Source organism: Canis lupus, chromosome 7 (assembly GCF_003254725.2).
Source record: "Canis lupus dingo isolate Sandy chromosome 7, ASM325472v2, whole genome shotgun sequence".
In the NCBI taxonomy this organism is placed as follows: domain Eukaryota; kingdom Metazoa; phylum Chordata; class Mammalia; order Carnivora; family Canidae; genus Canis; species Canis lupus.
This window is the reverse complement of record NC_064249.1, coordinates 25,565,524-25,578,115: the sequence shown is the minus strand read 5'-3', so window position 1 is coordinate 25,578,115 and position 12,592 is coordinate 25,565,524.

Here is a 12,592-nt window from a genome sequence, read left to right as displayed (position 1 = left end):
CGAAAGCGAGAAAGGAAGAAAATAGGATGGTGGATCATGTAGCAATAAAGAGAGAAGATCCTCTAGTTTTAGTACATTACATTATAATAAATAGTATCTTGAGCATCCACTATCATCAGACACTGTGCTCAGCAGCTTTACAATCTTTTTCTCATTTGATCTCTTGAGGCAAGTTTAGGAGACATTTAAATAATTCATTTTAAACATAACAGAAAAGAAGCAGAAGAGTATCCTTCCTTTTTCCCCTTCCTTCCACTTTTCATTTTTCCCCTTACCTAATTTTTACAGGAATGAAGAAATCAATAGCTTCAAATAGATTGAGGTCAGGGTGGGACTTAGAACTTGGAAAGTAAGAGTAGTCTACCAAAAGATGGACACTACTTACTCTTTAGCACTGAAATAAATGGTAAAATGAAATACATGATGAAACGATTTATAATGTCAAGTCCAGATGGACAAATATTTACTGGACACATAGTAAACCCAGTGCTGTACTGGAGGACATAGAGATAGATGTTGGGGAGGGGAAGTTTAAGGCAGAACTCTGTTTCTTCTGGGGGCAGTAGATCTCTCTAAGCTCCCCATGAGCCATTCAACAGATGTTTAAAGAAAGAAGGGAGGAGGGATTATTTTGATATCAACAATATGAGATGCTATAACAACTTAATTTTACAGGAAGTAGATATGAGGTATATTCCAAAGAGAAACAGTTGGTGGAAAATGGAAAATACTTTTATTATTATGGCATAAACCAAGGAAAGTATGAATTAATACCCTCATTATAATCATTATGCCTGGCACTTGGAGAACACTTTGGTCTTTGGAAATTCAAGTTTTTGTCTGAAAGATAAGGTAACACTTTGTCATAGACTCCAAGCCAAAATTAAAAAGCAAATTCCATTGAAACTTATCTCTAGCTAGTTAATCCTATGAGTAAAGTTTGTGTAACATTCAGGGTGTGGAGGGAAAAAAATGAATGAAAAATCAGTGTGTAGAGCCCAATGCTTGTGTAATAGTTGATAGTCATAAATACATGTTAAAATTGGTAATGATTTACCCTTTTATTTTCAAAGCCTGACTAGAAAAGTCAAAACCTAAAATACTATCAGAAACAATAAAGACTAGCTGGAAAAGATCTTGGGAAAGCTATTAATGCTGAAATCATAGAAAATACTTTTAAATGACTGCCAAAAGGATGGATCTAACATATGTACTTATGCCTTTGAGCCACATCTCTTCTCATTATTGATGTCATAGTTTCTATGAAGAAAAACTACAATTACTGTTTTTTGTTACAGACAATGAGAACTATACAACAGAATAAATTTCCATTTTTGTGTCATCCCAAGAGAGCACGGAGTTGACCACTGCAATGGTAGGCCTGCACAACTTTGGCATACCTCCCACCTCCCTGTCATAGTCTCCAAGCACCATATTTTGCTTACTTGTGATTTTTTGTTGAAGTTCGAGTGATGGCATACAATGAATGATTTCTTTTTTTTATTGAACTCATTCTCACAGCTCCTTCACATTCTTTGTGGGAAGCAGAGGAATATACCCAGAAAAAATAAATATAAATTAGCCTGGAAGTTCCAGGCAAGACCTTCTGACAGACCATATCAGCATCTCAAAGTTGGTCTGGCATTTGGAACAAGTGAAACCACCATCTGAGACATCACTGATGGCATTCTATCTCAAGAAGCTGGACAGTCCTCCATCTTCAAGCTGATGTTTTCAACGAGGTCAAGTATATTACCTGAATCTCTGTGCCATTTTGTAAAGCTTCTTACGGAGATCACACACACAGACATACCAGAGCAAACCAGCTTTGGAAGGAAGACTCAGACTTCACTCTAAGCAATTATCTTCCCATAGATCTTTGACCTCTAAATGAATAGCTATTTCGCTATTTCAGAGAAGTACGGAAAATAAAAGGCTTTGACAACTGACAGAATACCTCACGCTTAGAAAGCAGCAAAAACTTACCAAAAAAAACTTTTTTGGTGTGTGTGGGTTATCTGTTTTGTATTGTTCTGTTTTGGTTTGTTGGTTTGGTTCAGGGAGGGGGTGGTAAAATCTGGCTTTTCATTGTTTTCTAAGTCATCTGTCCATTCAACAAGCACAGGCCTGATGCCGGCATACTGCTGCTAGGGAAATGACGTAAACAAAACACGTTCTTCTTAGTCCTCAAAGAGATCATAGACAGGAAGGAAGGACAATCACAGGTGAGAAAGGAAGAGCAGTAATAGCCGGGGCAGGGAATGAGGGAAACGCACACAACCAGGTCAAGCTGCTTGTGCGTTGCCATTGTGGGCTCTGTGACTGGAGAGGAGGACTGTGAAGGAGAGTGGCCAGGGAAGAGGCTGAGAAGCTAGCAGAAATGGACTTTTGTTCCAAGAAATTTGGACCTGTGCCAGCTGAGGAGAAGAGTGTGGTCTGAACCCATGTCTGCCCTGAGCTGTCCGTGTCCTCCATCCTTGACTGGGAGGCTTCACCCTACAGAAAGGGCAGTCTTTATCTTCCCACAGGGTGTGTGTGGCTTCCCAAGCCCCATGTGGACGAAGAGCCACATCCACCCAGATAAAAGCCCCCTTCTTTAATTCATAAATTCAGAGAGGGCCCCTTGTTCTAATTTACAAAAAGACAGCAGTATGAGCTGGGGTGGTCTCAGGAGTTTGCACTTATTTAAGTGAGAATTAATGTTTTAAACTGAAGCAGAGAAGAGAAGATATTTACAGTGGCTATTAACTCACCAAATGTTTTGAGGGCCTATTCTATGCCAACCTCTGAGCATACAAAGGGAGTCATAACTAAGTTCTCTCCTAGGACAGGTGACAGATTAAGATAGTTGGTGATGGAAACAAAAGCATTTCAAATGTCAAAAGCCTGACTTGCCATCTGCCTTCTCAACCTGCTCTTGATCCTAATGTCCTCATCCTGGTTAAGGTTTCAGCGATCCAGGATCTCTAAACCCCAGAATCAGCTTTGACTCTTCCTTGACCCCATTCGGTAAAGCTTTGTAGGGCTATTCCTGCAACATGGCTCATACTTTCCTCCACTTTGCCTTTCTTACTGTTTCTGATCCAAGTCCTTACTAGTCCTCACTTGAACTCCTGAATGAAACTTCCAGCTTCTCTGCCTACTTCCAATCTCTTTGATCTCCAGTGTATTCTGCTTCAGCGGGCTCTTTAAACCCAATGATGACCAAAATCCTGTCATGGGGTCCCCCATCTCAGAGGATGCAGCTGAAATTCATTAGCTTGATATTTGAGTCACTCTGTAATGGGACCTCAGGTTTCCCATTTCCACTCCAAACCTATCTCCCTCTGTTTCCTGATGATTTCTGATAGTTGCTGTATGTCAAATATCCTTACCCTCCATCTCTGACAATAAAGGTCTACACACTACGTACACATTTTCCCTGAAGGGCTGACTGTCTTATGAGACAATGAGCTTGCAGTGTTCCAAAAAAAAGCTAAACAAACCCTGAGTAATCTTGTTCCGGGAACACTAGTACCAAGTCGGGGAGTCTGTATGAACAGTAGTTCCGGAAGTCTAGTTGATCATCAGAATCATGAGAATAGTTCTTGAAAAATTCAGATTCCCGATCCCTTCACTCTCGAAATACTGATTTGAGAAGTTTGGAATAATGCCTTATGAATCTGTATTTCTAAAACTTTCAATAAGAGCCAGATTTGTGAATCTCCCCAGACAACCACTTAAAGTCTCTTTCACTATTACATTTCTATGATAAGGAGACTTCCCTGGGCCTCCCAGAAGAATACAGTTGTTTCCATCACTGTGTCAAGATTTTTTTTATCATGGGCTCTCTTGTCTAATAACAATTTAAATCTATTTCAGGCTCCTCCATGATGTTGCATGATCCTAAGGATAAGAGCCTTGTATTGCACTAACTCTCAGGGCTAAATCCTCTTCTATGAAGATTTACCAAACGAAATAGAATTTGCTTGCAGTAGATCTGAAGTGTGCTATTTTCAGGATCAAAAAGAATGACAGTCTAAACAAAACTGAAAATGGCACTATTAAATACAGAAGTTTCCTGATAGTGGACTTTGGTCTTAGATGTGAAAGATTAGCAAACCTGAAATGTGTACTTTTCATCGAAACCGGATGTACACCATTATTTCAAATGCAAATGTGAACTCTTCTAGTGATATTTCATTTGGGTTTCAGATTTATTAGACCCTCATTTTGTCAACCCCTTTTCTTCTGATGCTGATTTTCCCCTTCATTCTTCAAATTTGCCACGTTTCCTTTATCTTGAGTTGAACATTGGCAGTTATCTTAAAGCATAATGATAGATTCTAAAACTTAATGGCACAAAAACAGCCACAGAAAATTTTCTCTCTGTGGAAATATGCCCAGGAAGTAATTCACCATTATGAACAGAAAACCTCTAGACACAACATTACTTTTTAAGTTGTGTATGTAAAACATGTGGCACTGACAAGAATATATAAAAGTTTATAAGATCTTTTGATAACAATGTAGGCAGCTTTCTTTTTTAAAAAATCAACTTTACTGAAATATAACTATAGACAAAAAAACCACTTTAGCTCTTTAAAGTGAAAAATTAGATGTCTTGAGTACAGATACTCATAAAACCACTGTCATATACAGAATCTTTATTTACACCCAAAAGATAATTTTTCTTTCAAAAATAATCATTCCAAAAGCAAATCCAGATTACATAAGATATTCCGTCCTCGTTCCAACATATATTTAATTGGATATAAATTGGAATTCAGATAAACCAGCGATTCCCAAAGAGGGCGATTGGGCTCCCCCAGGAGTCGTTTTTTTGGTCACATCTGGAGATATTTTTGGTTGTCTGGATTTGGGGTAGGTGTTACAGGTTATCTGCTGGATAGAGCACAAGGATGCTGCTAAACATCCCACAAAGTGTAGAAAAGCCCTCACTACAACAAAAAATTCACGGTTTAAAATGTCAATAGTGCTGAGGTTGACAAATCCATTTCCATAATTGAGCATGAATGAAGCAATACAGTACTCACTCTCTAAATATTGCATTTGCTTACTGTCCTGCCTGAAACTCCTCTCCATTGCCCAGCAACTAATCTATGAGGAGAGTACTATTTTTCTACCCATTTTATAATTGAGAGAACAGGCTTAGTGAGATGAACTAACTTGTCCAAGGTCACACAGTAACCTATGATATGGGATTTGAATCCAGATCCTTTTATTCTGAAGCCTGTTCTTAAGTTCTATGTGATACTCCTTATTTTTTAAAAGATTTATTTATTATTAGAGAGAGCAGAGGGGAGGGGCAGCGGGAAAAGAAGAGAGAAACTCAAGCAGACACTGCACTAAGCACAGAGCCTGATGTAGGACTCAATCTCACAAACCAAGCCAAAACCAAGAGTTGGATTTTTAACCAACTGTGCCACCCAACTGTGCCACCCAGGCACTTCAATACTATTCATTTTTAAAATGAAAATACAAGCTCTGTGTCTGGCCCAGGCACCTAGTAAGCAATCAGTATATCTAAGCAGATGTTAACATTACCAAATTCACATAGCCACTAATTCAGTAACAAAATAACTTATCAACTGGATCTGATTTTTTCCCAAATCATTGGTGAATAGAATACATGCTTATGTTTCTTGTACGTCTTCTGTGTGCCAGGAACAAATCCTCCCTTCATTCAGTCCTTCTGGGAACACTGTGAATAGTTATTACTAACCACATCTTTAAGATGAGGAACCAGAATCTCAGAGTAACTTAACCACACAGTGTTGGGATTTAAACCAAGATCATCTGGGTTTGTTTAACCATACCAAATCTTTCATAGCTGATGGTATAGCCTGAAAGCTTGTGTCTCCCCACAATTAGCTGTTGAAGTCCTAACCCCCATATGATGGTATTTGGAGGGTAATTAGATCATGAAGGTTGGAGCCCTGTCTGGAGGATAAGTGCCTTTATAAGAAGCACTAGAGAGCTTGCTTTCTCTGTCTTTCTCCCTGCCAAGTGAAGGGTACAGTGAGAAGTCAGCCACAAGACAGGAAGAGAGATCTCATCAGAACCTGACCATGTTGATTCCTTGATCATGGCCTTTTGGCCTCTAAACTGTGAAACAATAAATTTCCATTGTTTAAGCACCCAGTCTGTAGCATTCTATTATGTCAGCCCGAACGGACTGAGACAGCTGGAAATTATACAAATTATACCAAGGGAGCATTGTTTTTCAAACTTTCTCTTGTTTCTACCTTCAGATACATGCACTCTATGATAACAAGGGTTTTATCCTGTCACCTTCAGTGTACTTCTAGGAAACTCTTCTCTTGAATGTACTTCTCATTTGGAGCTAGAGTAAAAGAATCTATAGAAAACACTGAGCAACGTGTCTAGACAGGGTAGGCCTTCAACAAATGTTGTAGTATGATTTTTCTTTAAATCTGTAAGGGTATTTTAGTGTTTATTCTTTCACTGACATATAAGTTCATTACACTTCTTAAAGCTTAGGTTTGATTAGCAGTCTCTCTCTTTTTGAAGATAGTTTTCCCTTACCTTCCTTACCCTCAATACCACAGTATGGTTTGTTCACTCATTTCCACCTCCCACTACTATAATAAGTCCTAGGGGTATGTCCTTTCTGCAAAAATCACACACACACACAAAAAACCCTGTAACTTTATGCAAGTTGGTTTAGGGAATTCCTCAAGGCCTCTCCTTCCTACTTTCTGCTGTGTTCCTTGGTGCTTTCTGCAGTTCCTACTCCTTTCCTTCCTATATGACCTCAAACTTCTCAACTTCTCTTGGTTAAACTTGGATCCTAGATGTCAACTTCCTGTTTCATCACTGACCCAAAAGTCTCAAAGGATGCTCTGCTAGGAATTCCTCAGGCTCCAGTTTCCCCAAATCACTCTGGTCCAATGTGGTGTACCACAGCATCTTCCCTCTGCACTAGGCTCAGTCTGGGGAAGCTAGATTAGGCTCTTCTTTTAGCACCAATTACAGTCTACCCAGATTCTGCATAAATGTGCCTGTCACCCCATGGGGAAGAGGGTACAGACACTAGCCAATGTCATATGCCTCTGGTCCCCCCAGCATCAGTCCATGGCTATGCTCAGTATAGGGACTAAATTCAATTCGATTGAGGGCTATAGTTTATTCTAATTTGGGGGGGGGGGAATTCTACTATTCTATCTTTCTACCCTTCTTGCTCCATGATTCCTCGCCATTCTTTGATCCCACTTTGCTTTTATTCTTGAGAGTCCAGGCAAAAGTCAAAAGACCTATATGCAAATAAAAGCTTTGTTACTTCCTATTGGACAAGTTATTTAATGTCCCAGCCTTCATTTAGTCACCTATGCTCAATCGGTAGATGATAGATGATAGATAGATAGATAGATAGATAGATAGATAGATAGATAGATAATAACCTTGTAATTAGGATATGCAGCTGTCATTAATAAAAAGGAGAAAACACTACAGTATGAAGAGATTTACAAATAACTAAAATAAAGTCGTATCAGAATTAAGAGACAACTTGAAATGGGGTTGCTTTCTTCTCCTTATAGAAATTCTGTTTCCTTAACAAAAAAGGACAAAAAAAGTACAGTGCTGAAAGACAGAGAGAAACTTTGATACATGGTAGCATTCAATAATTGTTAGTTGTCATTATTAGTTATCATTATTGTAACTTAAAACTGACCATAGTAAGGGTATTAACATCATCGAAATCGGCAAATACTACAAATTGGGGCTTTTTTTTTTTTCCAGAAAGAACTGTTTTACCAGCATACCACTAGACTAGTGCCACATATTGAAATGATAATATTTTGGATCTATGAGGTTAAATACAACCTTATTACAACTAATTTCACCTGTTTTTATCTGCTTTTTTTATGTGGCCACTAAAAAGTTTTAGATTACATTGTGATATTTCACAACTAGAGAGTGTTGGGCTAGACAGATCTTAATCCATGTGGTAGCCTGACCCTATCACATTCCACAGTATGATCCCAAGTATTTCTGGGCATTCCAGAGAGAGCTCAGATGCCCCACAAATCAGTCCAGATTGATGCTTTTCATCTTTGTCAGCAGTTCTCTCTTTGAACCATTGTTCCTCCTGAATATTCAGGCCCTTTGCATGGTCTAATCACCTTGACATTCCAAACTGATCTCTGTAGATCCCTGTTCCTATTAGCTGTTGGTGAGGTCCCCTCCATAGGTACTACAAATGTCTACTGACAGCACCCAAGAATCCAGTATATTTATCTCAAGTGCCCTTGCCACTTTATGTCAGTTTTCAGGTGGCAAGAGAAGGGCCAGCTCAATGCCCATTGATGAAAACATTCTAAAGCTCTTTATACACAGTAGCTCCCTCTTCCCTGATACTCTCAATCTCCCTCTTTCTAGTTACTAAGATCTCGTCTTCTGTTCTTGGCCCAGATATGGGGAACAAAATTCCCCTAAAACACAAAAAAAAACTACCTTTGATGCTTCCTAGCTCTCCCCACCTCTAACCTTTACATTATATTAAAGCTCTTTCATAATGTGTAAAATGTGGGATTCTGTTATTGCATGGTTAGTAAAAAAATATTTTTCATTGGTCTTTTAGTTACTTCTTAAGGAAAAAAAAGGGAGAAAGTTTTATTTGTTTTCTTTTTCTATTTGCATGGGAGATGAATTAATACTAACAACTTAAAAAAGCAGTAAGACACAATAATCCTGGCAAGATGTGAAGTACCTTGACTACTAGGGTTGTGGCAGTAAAGATTTTGACATGATCAGATTTGGAATGTATTTTGGAGGTCAAGCAATAAGACTTGCTGGATTAAATATGGCAAGCAAAGGAACTCAAGAAAACAAAGATGATTTCTGGACAACATAACAGAGTCATTATGTAGTGGTGCCATTGGCTGAGTTAAGAGGAAGACTGCAGGGATCCCTGGGTGGCACAGTGGTTTAGCGCCTGCCTTTGGCCCAGGGCACGATCCTGGAGACCCAGGATGGAGTCCCATGTCGGGCTCCCTGCATGGAGCCTGCTTCTCCCTCTGCCTGTGTCTCTGCCTCTCTCTCTCTCTCTATCTCTCTCTGTGACTATCATAAATTTAAAAAAAAATTTAAAAAAAAAGAGGAAGACTGCAGAGAAGTAGATTGGAGAGACAGTTGCAAATCAAAAGATCTGTTTTGGACAGCTCCTCACTTAAACACCACAGAGATGCTTCAGATGACTCCAAGAATCGTTTTATTCTTCCCACTTTACAGATGAGAAAACTAAAACACAAAGAGGTTATGTAACAAGGCTAAGGTCATTTGGCTGACTCACTCTATGTGATATTTTCTTTTACACAACAGTGTAGAGGTTAAGATGGCTGAATCCTAACCCCACAACCAATTTTTGCTAGTTGTGTGACCCTTTGCCAAGGCCCTTAAGTTCTCTAAGCCTTGATTTTTGTCCTCTTGAAATTGGAAAGTTTTCTGCTCAAAGTTTGAGTAAGAGCAAAGTGCAGCAAGATAGGCAATTTGCATGACATAACATATAATAAATGTTTGGTAAGTGTTAGCTAACGTTATAGTTGGTCATTTCAAAACTAGGAATATTATAGCATTATGATCCTGGAGTATTCATACTAAAAGAACACATCTAGGAGGTATATGTTCTCCCTCCAATTGGCCTTCAGTTTTGTTTCTCATTGTTAAGACTGCATCCAGAATGAGAACCCAAATGCCTATGCTGGATATTCTCTGACATCTAAAAATTAGGGTTGGGGAGAAGCAAGTAAGACTTGAAATAAATCCTGTTTGAGTAAAGGAAACATCAGAGGCAAAAGACAAGATATAAAAACTCCACTGAAAGGGTCTGAAATGACCAAAGAGAAAAAGTCCCAGCCTTAATCAGGGAAAGTTAGTTGTCTCAGTGAAAAAAAAAAAAAAAAGAAAGAAAAGAAAAAAACCACACACGATATAATCAGGCAGTAAAAATCTTGATCCTGGAAAGCCAAAAGTGAAGAGTAATCAAGAGCATTTCCCCCACGCCGACCTTACAGGAAGAACTGATCCAAAATTAGCAAACTTGAGAGATTTAGCTTAAATGCCTGGAAAATTCCTCTCCTGAGCCCACCGAGGTGCAGCAGCCTCCTCCACCATCCTGTTGTACACCTTAACATCAGAATGCCTTTGTGATATTGCCCCTTCTCCTGCATGGCACTCCATCTGGTAAGAAAATATAGCAGTGCAAAATTAGTGTCAACCGAAGTGGGCAAGGGGCTAGGGAAAAGGTGACTCTTCTGAGCAGTCACCAAATGATGCCTTTTCAATACTTTTAAAGGTAAAATGGGGATATGATCATTAACCCTGGTATGAAAAGCCGTCAGAGAAAGCAAGGCAAAGCAAGACCACAGAGAGACAAAGTAGAAATGGCCAGAGTGTCAAGCCTTTTCTCAGAAGTGTAGGGCCTATTCCACGCTAAATTCAGTCCCTTGCCAGGCAGGCTCTTTCCAGGTTGGATCCTAGCCACAAATCTGGGATGGAGTCTCTAGTTCCTGCAGTCTGGGGAGTCAGTCTAGTATAAGGATTAAGAGCAGGGGTCTTTGGAGACAGGCTACCTGAGTCTTAATTCCCGCTTGCTTCAACCTTTTCAGTAATAATGGAAGAATTACTGAAGCAATTGGGCAAATTAACCTTATTAAGCCTTGGTTTCCTTATTCATAAATGTGGTAAGGAATATAATGATTGTATAACAAAGATGGGAAAGAGTATTATAACTTAACAGGGTCGCTATGAGATGTCAGAGAGATAATGCTCCTAAAGCACCTGGAACATGGTTTTCAGTAAGCATTTAGACTTATTTTATCTGTATCTGGAGTTCCATTCTGATTAGATGAGGATTTCTCAGGGAATGAGACTTTTCAGAGGGGAAAAAACTGTCAGGAATTTCTTTCTTTTCAGTCCATTTCTTTGCTTGCCCACATTCTAGAAAATGGGCACCCAATAAGTTCCAAAAATAAATTGCTACAGAAAATAGTGGGGAAACTATTGCATAAAGTCCCAACAATAAAAAAATTGAGATAGGAAGACTAGACCAAGGTGGATTTCAGAAGTTCACTGGAAGGGATGAATCAGTGAGGAGGGCTAAGAAAGGCCAACTTTCACATGCTTATGGAGGTTAGGGGCATTTCTAATGTCATTCCAATGTTGAGTTGTGATTTCCTCCTGTACATTATTTTGATCCCCCTTCTTCCTATTCTCAAACATATTGTAGACAACCAGACAACCAGAAAAACTGTGTTGCCTGGAAACAAACAGGAAAGGGCAGGAGGAAACTCTATTGTATGTCTGTCTTATCTCAGTAAGAGCTCCAGTGGAAAGAAGACACAATGGCAGAAAATAGAGAGCTGGCCAGGTAATCCTGGGGAGATACACATAAGGGGGTTGCCTGGGGAGATGCCTTTCAGCTCTGCAGCCACTCTGGAGGGATATGCCCCAGCCCAAAGGCCCCAGGTGATTTCCCCTTCAGAAAAGGCAGCCTGTGATTATGGCTAGAATGCAGGACGGGAGGGCAGAAAGCCGGAGGTAGTACTAGGGTGATTAATTTTCAAACTAGGACACTTTGTGAGCGAAAGGGAAGACTATTCAAGACTACTCAAAATAATATTGTGTCAACAATACATGCTAACACTATCCAGACAAGCCAAGAAGTGACCACCCTTATCTGTGTCCATTGTCGTAGTCTATGCACAAACACGAAACTGGATGAGTGGAAGACTCATGCTAAGGAACAAAGAAAGAAAGGCAGATAAGTGATGGGGGAGGAAGTAAACATCTTTAAAAGCACTGTGACCTACCAGGCCTATGTGGAGCACCTCATGTTCATGATCTCATTTATTCCCGGTAGCATGGGAATTCTAGAAAGTGATGTAGCTGGTGTGTGAACTCAGGACTGTCTGAAGCTACACTTCATCTTTTTCTGCCCCATACTACCACCCTGGTCCCAGCACTCATCACCACAGTGATAGGTCATAATGATGACCACTGCTCTTATTGAGTATCTGAAAACTCCAGGGGTTCTTTATATATAGTTGCTTATTACAGTCATCAAAAACCTGCAAGGCAATGAGGAGACAGAGGTTCAAAGAGGTAACTTCCTCAACTCACACACCAGTAAGTATTGGAGTCAGAATTCAAACTCAGGTCTGCTGGCTACAGAGCTAGTAGGACTACAGAAAGAGTAACACAGAGATGCCGGGGTGGCTCAACAGTTGAGTGTCTGCCTTCGGCCCAAGGCGTGATCCTGGAGTCCCGAGATCCACATCAGGCTCCCTGCATGGAACCTGCTTCTCCCTCTGCCCGGGTCTCTGCCTCTCTCTCTGTGTGTCTCTCATGAATAAATAAATAAAATCTTTAAAAAAATAGAAAGATTAACACAATTAAACACGGTGAATACAATTAAATACAGGAAAGGGCTTGCAGCTGTGCAGCATAAGTAGCTGGGGAGAGAGCTTAGCCATGAAGCAAACTTTCCCACTTAAACCTCGGCTCCAGCTAGACCTGTCCTCCCTGTCCCAAGACCCTTTGCTCACCATGCTCTTTGCAGCCTTTTTTC